Here is an 8,886-nt window from a genome sequence, read left to right on the forward strand (position 1 = left end):
TATGTTGTCAAACATTAACTTCTTGCATTCAACATCAAGATGCTGTACCTATTCCATCTAAGCGACTCGTCTTTACACGGACACGTGGCACACCATTTTGGCACAAAGATTTGATATCTCTGCTTGTTGGACATATCAAGCAAATACTGTGCCAAAATTGTGTTACCTACATGACATACTGCATCTGCCGAGATATGTTACGGGAGAAATACTCCTGAAGCGATTAAAGGAAGTGCATACGAGTACGTATGCTTTGCAAAGTTGTTCCAAATTTCCTAGTAGTTGTTACAAAGTATGTTTGTGTTGAATTGGCAAAGCATTAGTCATCTCATAAAAGAAACTAGTGAGAAATGCAAAGCCGCAAGCACTGTTGCATGGCCATGTTCACAATGGGCAATGACGCTTTTCACTTTGCGTACCGCAGACTGACTATGCTCAATGAGTGGTTTGCAGTGTTTCCTATTGATGTAGGCCATGGCAACTACCGATGAACTTTGCAGAGTGTGCAATGATATCTTTTGTGAACGAGACAAACCTGTGGCGACCGCCTCACGGCTCCCAGAGCCGGCGGTCCCACACCCGGGGCCGTTCCACCCACTCGCTACTAGAAGGAAGTGCAACCAACTCAAAAGGAAGAATGCAATCAAACGTTTAATGACATACCTCACCACGTACAAAGCCTTACCGAACACACTGCCGCAATGCCCAATGCTCGGAGTCGGAGTGCCCCAAAATCCTACGGTGGTCCCCTTTTAAGGAAAAGAATCCTCGCGCCCAGTAACACTTCGAAGAGCGGCACGTGCAATCACAGATAACGATAACATATCACCGGCGTGGTGACGGGATAACGAAAAGCAGATAACCCGCACATGATAGTTCCCGACAGCGTGACGAGACAACAAATTCGCAGGGAAAGTTCTGTTTCCCACATCCCCCCTTCTCCAAATTGGACTCACAAAAAACGAAAAACATGCCGCATCCACGGGCACGAAAGTAGGCCGTTCCTGAAGCAGTCGAAGCACACACTCAGTTCTCTGGCATGTCTTCCTCGAGAAGATCGATCAAGTCGGTGTCCAGTGCTCGTGGTTGCTGAGGTCGCGGTTCGGTGGGCAACAGGAGCTCCGGCCGATGACGTTGGATCATGGAAATGGCGGCGCTCAGGTCAGACTCCGTGACCCGTGTGGCTCGAGCTCTCATGGTCTGGGTTAGTTCCATTCGGACGCGGTGGAGGGGTCCTCTCAGATGGGTGGCCCGATGGATGATGGGAACGCCGCAGCTGGGACACAAGGCTTGTCTTTCTTCCTCTGTATAGGGCAGCAAAGGATCCGCTGGGTGACGATCCTCAATGGTTACACCTCGAAATGGTTGCGGTACGGAAGACGGGTCGGCGCCACGCAGAGGCCGGGGTTGCGACGCCCATCTTGAGCGCGAGGCCCATGGGACTGGTTGTCCGGAATGTACAATGGTCCACGTTGCAACAGAACGGTGACGAGGCCTAGGAGGGAAGTCATCTCTGGGATGCGCGTTCGCCGAAGTTGCATAGTGGCGCGAGCTGCCACCGGAAGATCCGGTCCGCTGGTGAGGGGGGCCAGCCGGGCCGCGCCTAGAGCGCCTAGTCGATCTCGTCTAAAAAAAATAAAGGGAAAAGATGGGAAATAGTCAAGAGGTAACTCCTGACCAGGAGGGTCTGTCCAGCCCTCCGGCAACAATAGTGGGCAACCGTGAAAACGAGGAGCACTATACCAAATGCAGATAGCCAGGTCCGATCGCGAGCACTACGCGGTAGCGACGACGGTACTGACTATTACGCACGAGAGCACTAAGGAATAGTGACCGCGGTAACAATTGTTGCGCACATCACGCGCGAAACGCAGTTGACGGCAACACGCAGCGCATTCGCAAGGGGCTCCCAATTCATGCGCTGAAATAAAAGCGCGGTAGTCGTTGAACACGCGCAATGCGGTTCTCCCGCCTGCACTAGCGGAGACGGGATTAACTGTTCCAGTAAAGCCATACAATGACTTGAACTCACGCAAGCAACAACGCAACCTACTGGGTGCGCTAGTTCGCTGCCTCGCCTTACCGCCGCGTTCAGCCTGCCGAGCTAGGAGGCGGAAGGGCCCTGCCAGTAACTGTAAAGTAGTAACATGGAGGGGTGAGATAGGCCAGTAGTTGTGATTGCAACGGCACGTGCAACTCGAACAACGTTCCGTCATACGTGACGGCGGCGACTGCACTGCAGTTAGCAGAACGCTAAGTAAACGGGGTGTTGCTAACACCGGGACTCCGACCGGTCGGCGCGTGTCCGCGGCGCTACAAGTGCCGGGGATGCATACCGAGTGAGCGGGCCATGTACAGACGAAACAAAGGCAGGCTTTTAGTGAGGACAGCCAAACAGAAATAACCAAAAATCGAAAATAGGCTGGGACAAGAAACATCCCCAGCTGCACCCTTCTGCGAGGTTGGTGGTCGGGCCCCACGGTGGGCGCCAGTTGTGGCGACCGCCTCACGGCTCCCAGAGCCGGCGGTCCCACACCCGGGGCCGTTCCACCCACTCGCTACCAGAAGGAAGTGCAACCAACTCAAAAGGAAGAATGCAATCAAACGTTTAATGACATACCTCACCACGTACAAAGCCTTACCGAACACACTGCCGCAATGCCCAATGCTCGGAGTCGGAGTGCCCCAAAATCCTACGGTGGTCCCCTTTTAAGGAAAAGAATCCTCGCGCCCAGTAACACTTCGAAGAGCGGCACGTGCAATCACAGATAACGATAACATATCACCGGCGTGGTGACGGGAATAACGAAAAGCAGATAACCCGCACATGATAGTTCCCGACAGCGTGACGAGACAACAAATTCGCAGGGAAAGTTCTGTTTCCCACAAACCTCAATATATTCCCACGTAATTTTGATCCTACAATTAATTCAGTTGAGGGTTTCAGGTATTTAGGTGTGCACATCTCTTCCGATATTTAGTGGAAATCACACAGTAGTTACGCATCCTCTAAGCCTCTTAAAAAATTATCTTCTTGAAGTGGACACGAAAACTACCTTTTGCAGACAGTACGCTGCTGGCATACAAAACCCTTGTACAAAGTACCTTAGAAACTGTACAAATGACATCATACTGTTCAACAGAGCCACCAATTTGGTACAGTTGAGCTACGCTCAAAGCTAGGAGGGACGAGTTCGCATCAAAAAGGCACGGTCTTGAGGGGATTACGGTGGTCTCTGAGAAAGCAAGCGACTTTTGGTCCTACTTTTCTTTCAAGAGGAGGCAGCGAACAAGTGCCCATTCGTGGATCTCTTTCCGATTTGTTTCGGTATCAGTCTGTCTACCAATGTCATGATGACATTTATATTCTTTTGAGTTTCTTACGTGCTGTCCGGGACATGTATGCAGGTAGGTATGCCAAGAATTTGTTTATTATTAACCTTTTTTGTAGTTTGAATCCCTCGAAAAACCATTGCAACGCACCAGAACACAAAGGCTACATAATGACCCAGTTTCACCAACCTTTTCAGCATCTGAACCAAGATGAACGGTCATTAAACTATCTGCTTCACTAAAGGAGTTATTACTGAAGTATTCACCGCATCACCGATGAAAAAAAAGAAGTGTCTATTAAGTTCAAGAATTGGCAACCCTTGATATTGGTTCAGTTAACCAGAGTTTGTGAAACCGGGCCTATGGAAGTCACCGAAACATTGATCATATCACAAACTAAAGTTTGTGAAAAGAATTGAGTGCTAGCATGAAGTTTCGGCAATTGTGAGTAGCATTTGAACTGATGCCTATGTAGCTGCAGCGTAACTACGAGTAATTCAGGAAAAGTAGTACAAAATTTGAGGGTGCTCTACTCTATCTTCATCTGCATGGTACTAAAAACTGTGATGGTTCCAAGTGCTCATCCTCTTGGCCTAGATTCTGCAGCACATTTATCAGCCATTTGTGTTCCTATTTGTGGTACTGTGGCAAACTAGCCACTCCACCCACATACCAGCACTCCTAGGTTACACATAACACGTAGTTGAAGTGTATACGAAAAGGGGAGTCAAGTCCTGTACATCACATAAACAACATACAGAAACCGACACTGAAGATTTTTGTTTAAGTTTAATTTGTACAAGCTTTCGCGTGGAAGTCCACGCTTCCTCAGGTCCTACCTGAGGAAGCGTGGACTTCCACGCGAAAGCTTCTACAAATTAAACTTAAACAAAATCTTTAGTGTCGGTTTCTGTATTTTGTTTATGTAACATGTAGTTATAAGAGTGGTTTAAACCTCCTCGCAGAAGTTGCAGAGTTGAGAGTTGAGATGGACAGGGAGTTTCATTGCCTGGGGCGATACTCTACCCCATAGCTGCTTGTGGTGTGAGGAAGGAAATAATGTCCCATGAAGTCCAAAATTGCCAAAAGAGCTTTGAGAGCAGGCATTCGTGGGCTCGATTTAGCCATAAGCCAAGCAATTTTATCTGAAAATGGCAGTTTGGAAAGCTTGGTAGTGTGGGCAGTGACACTGAATATACTCTGAGTCTTCTACAGCACTGCAGTGACAGTATTTGAAAGAGTCAATTTGCCTCAGATGGTAATGACACTGAGCTGTAAATGCCCCATTGAGTCACAGTCCATGAGTCGCAGTGCACCATCTTGACGAGAAGTGTTTTGTGGCATCCAAAAACCAAGCTCTGGGTCAACATTGCTCAGTATAGACGGGAGGAAAATGTCAGTTGTCCATTGACAGGAAGACTATTTATACAATCCATTGATGTGTTGGTGAACGACATCTGCTGTCTACATGACCACTAACAGTCCTTTGCTATCTTTCACTGTGATTTAATTAAACACCTCCCTCATGTGACGGTGTACCCGGCACAGTTTTACCTTGCTGAACCACTTTTCGCGGCTCTTATCAAACATAACATTAGCGGTTCTTCGTAGGCTGAGGCCGAGGAACGGAAGAAACGTTTACATGATGTTTACGTGATTACCGTCGTGACAAATGGTCGACACAGCAGTTTTGCGGTACGTTTGATATGTTGCTCATTCTGGACATTTTTCGCTACCCGATTTCCTGTCCAAAACAGCTACGACTGCATCAATGTCACTTCACCCATGAATTCCTTCATGAGTTGCACGCGCGTGTTAGCACACCAAGTCGTTACACGTCGGAAGAATAAATACCTGACGAAATCGGCAGAAGAAACATATGCTTTATTAGAGCTTGCAGTTATTATCCTTTTTATGCAGCAGATCCCGCAACACAATACGGCTCGACGGCTCCGCCGTTACTCCATTTTCTCAAATAGCATCGTCCTCAATGGTAGCCGAACGGCCGAACCGCTGAAGCGTTGTTTTCCTAGTATTCATACGCGTAGTTATTTACGCCTGTAACTTAATTAAATTAATGAATAATTGAGAGATACATGCTGAATACGACACAGAATTGCATAAAGACTTCTTATTCGACCAGCGGCATGGCCGAGTGGGCTAAGGCGTCCGCTCGTTGGTGGTTACCAACGTCGTGCTGTAGACTGGGAGGTGGTGGGTTCGAATCCTACTGCCGGCTGTGCTGTCTGAGGTTTTTCCTGGGTTTTCCGAAGACTTTCCAGACGAATGTCGGCACAGTTCCCCCTGAAGTCGGCCCAGGACGCATACTAATCCCCCTGTCCCCCACTCCTTCCTGCTGTCCTCTCTCCATCTGTCCACATCTGTACGCCGCTCATAGCCACAGTTGCTTCGCGGCGCTAACACGCAAAAAAAAAAAACTTCTTATTCTGGAGTGTGACCCTCTTAAACACTGATTTTCTCACGTAAAACACTGGACTGCATAGACCCATTGTGATTTATTCTGACAGCTTGGATTTCAAAGGAATGGAATTTGAAGGGTGGATTTCTTAGCGTGGATTTCAAAAGTTTTATTATTAAGAGTGGGTAACAGGGTACACCCCCTTTTGGAAAGTGAGAAGCTGGTGCAAAGAAAGCATTACCAATTTGCATGGGTTAGAAACGGTAAAATCTTCATTTGGAAAGCTGAAGGTGACTCAGCTGTACACATAAAGTGCAATGATGACTTGATAAATATCTCCTAGAAAGGAAGCTGTGTATGATTATTTGCTTTGTGTAACACGACGGTGATTTTTCATACGGTCACGAATGCTTTATCACTGAAAAATTGTTTGTCAGAATCTAATGATGTTCTTGATACAAATGTGAATATTCTGCATTTGGACATCAGAAGCTTACGTAGACATTGGAATGAACTGGTTGCGTTTGTTAATCAATGTTACGACGTCCTTGACGTGCTAGCAATTACGGAGGTTAACATACGTGATGATGAAGTTGCTCTTTACCAACTAAATGGTTTTGATGCATATTTTCATGTTAGGAACAATAGGAGGGGCGGTGGGATTGCAGTTTTTGTGAAAACGCTTTGGAGATGTGAAATTGAAATACCATCTGTGGCCGAATCAGAATTACTTTTACTGAAATTATCAAGTGATCGATTGTTGTGGGCACTGTTGGTATGTTATCGCCCGCCTTCCACTAATGTGAAGACATTTTTGTTAGAGTTACGTAAGGTTTTCACATCGATAAATATGTGTTCTACTATGTGTATGACTGGTGATATCAATGTTGATTTACTCAATGATAGGAATTCACTGGTTTTAGATTTTCTTGGTCTGTTAGCACAATTTGGGATCCAGCCCACAATCCAAGCTCCAACAAGGGTAGAGACTTGTCAAGGTAAATTGCATGCTTCCTGCTTGGATCATATAAATGTAAGAACTGAAGAGTGCCGTCTATTTCGTGCGGTAATTACAATGAAACTTGCGGATCACTATTTCGTGTTTATTTTTTCAATCCCAACTAATTCATTTACACCACATGGCTTGGAGCCAACCCAGACTCAAGTAATAGACAACAGATTTTAGACCGATTAATAGGTGATTTTGATTGGACTGCAATCACTCAAAACGAGAATCATATTCGGGCATACTATTTACAGTCTTTTGCCAAGAGTAATGGGAATCCCAAGGATACTTGGAGATTAATTAAGGAGTTGCGTGGTTCCGACCCATCGGGTAATAATGATGATGCTCTTGTTAGAAAATTTGGTTCCTGTCCAAAAAAGCTGGCAGATGAATTTTATGTTCATTTTGGTAGCACGTCAGGTACACGTAGTCGCGGTTGTGATTACTCTCTGGCGTCCTCTTCATTAGCATCGGCGTTTCTTTATGACATGACAGAGGCGGACTTGTGGTCACTTATTTGTGGTTTTCGAACAAGTAAGTCAGCTGGCGGAGCAGATGGCATTAGGGTTTGCGATCTAACTAAAACTGATCTGCTTCCATAACCCTGTAAAACCAGTGCCTTGTGACCTCCCAATCTATCTCCATACATCCGACTGCACCAACTGTGGTTGTGAACCTTTAGAGTACGTGTCCTCTATGAAGCACTTGGGCATACACTTCGACTCCAATATGAAGTGGCATACCCATTTATCTTTCGTTGTAAAAAAATTACGTAGTGTGGCCTGCCTATTATATATCATATCAAGTCTTACATTCCTTACTATGCAAAAAAATTACTCACTCGGTTACTCTCATTTACGATATGGAATCACACTTTTTTCTAATTGTTCCTTGGATTGGAAGAGCAGAATAGACCGTATCTTGCGATCAGCTTTGAAGAGTTTGTCATATGGTGGGTTATCTGGAGATAGTCTGGAGTCTGTAAATCTATTTCAACTTCATCATATGCCAACTTTCATAACTTATTTGTCCGCACTGTGATCTTAAAATATTATTGGACAGATATGTTTAGGGTTTGTCGGACAATGTATTATGCTTCTCGACATCCTGAAACTTATATAATTCCAATATTTTTTACAAATTATGGCAAGGGATTACGATCCTATTATGTTCCCACTATATTTAATTTATTGCCGTCAGATGCTTTGAATTTAATGTCCATTTGTTCCGTTAAAAGTGCTCTTGATTCACTTCTCTGTCAATAGAGAAACCTTTGCTGTTTAATTTTCTATAGTTTTGAACTGCATGGAATATGTAATATTTGAATTGTATGATACTAATCTAGGAATATGTTTTGTTATACTGAACTTACTGTGCCTGTCATTTATCTGCCGGGTTCTGCCCACAAGCCCTTGAGGCTTAGGCAAACCTCTCTGTATCTTATGTGAAATAACGTTAAATAAATTATTATTATTATTATTATTATTATTATTATTATTATTATTATTATTATTATTATTATTGTTGTTGTTGTTGTTGTTGCCTGTGCCCAGGATTGGAAGGCGGCTTTTTTTGGAACTCCTATATGTCAGAATTTACAACCAACAGACTATCGCTATTTATGATAACATGCTATCTCTCCCCCGAAAATAAAATAGTTATTTTCTCTCACAGACCCCTCCGGTATCATATCAGCGATGATACAGTGCCAGCCGCAGGCGCTGTCTGGTAGCACGTGCGTTGTTATCGCCGTCGTATGAGTGCACTAGTAATGCCCTATGATCAAGCTTTGTAATATCGCGAACGTGTGACGGCAATCACCAGTGTCACTGGAAAGAGTGGTTTTTCTCGTAGCCTGGTAGTCTGCGATAACCAGCGATCCTCCCAAAGCAGCACAATGTACTGAAAGTCAAGAGGCCTGTTGCACTAACCAGGCGGCGCTACGGTTTTCCGGCACACGCGCCACGGGCGCGCGAGACACGAATTACTTAGGCTAGGATGTAGTTGGGCGCAATGCGATTAGTACAAACTCATATGGAGCAAAACTATATGGTTTTCCGTGGAAACGTGAGCAACAAAGCGAGCCGCTACTCGGGTCCAACTCGTTCTCTATTCGTGACGTGGTTAC

The 8,886-nt window shown here is 45.3% G+C and overlaps 1 long non-coding RNA gene across 1 annotated transcript; it reads right to left on the minus strand.

Annotated features, from left to right (window-relative positions):
* Positions 1 to 638: 638 nt before the first annotated feature.
* Positions 639 to 2,879, minus strand: LOC135393065 (uncharacterized). The gene is made up of 2 exons (XR_010422420.1): positions 2,621 to 2,879; positions 639 to 1,626 (listed from the first exon to the last, which is right to left on the minus strand). It is a non-coding gene; the product is annotated as an uncharacterized LOC135393065 (long non-coding RNA).
* Positions 2,880 to 8,886: the final 6,007 nt, after the last annotated feature.

This window comes from Ornithodoros turicata, chromosome 4 (assembly GCF_037126465.1).
Source record: "Ornithodoros turicata isolate Travis chromosome 4, ASM3712646v1, whole genome shotgun sequence".
NCBI lineage: Eukaryota > Metazoa > Arthropoda > Arachnida > Ixodida > Argasidae > Ornithodoros > Ornithodoros turicata.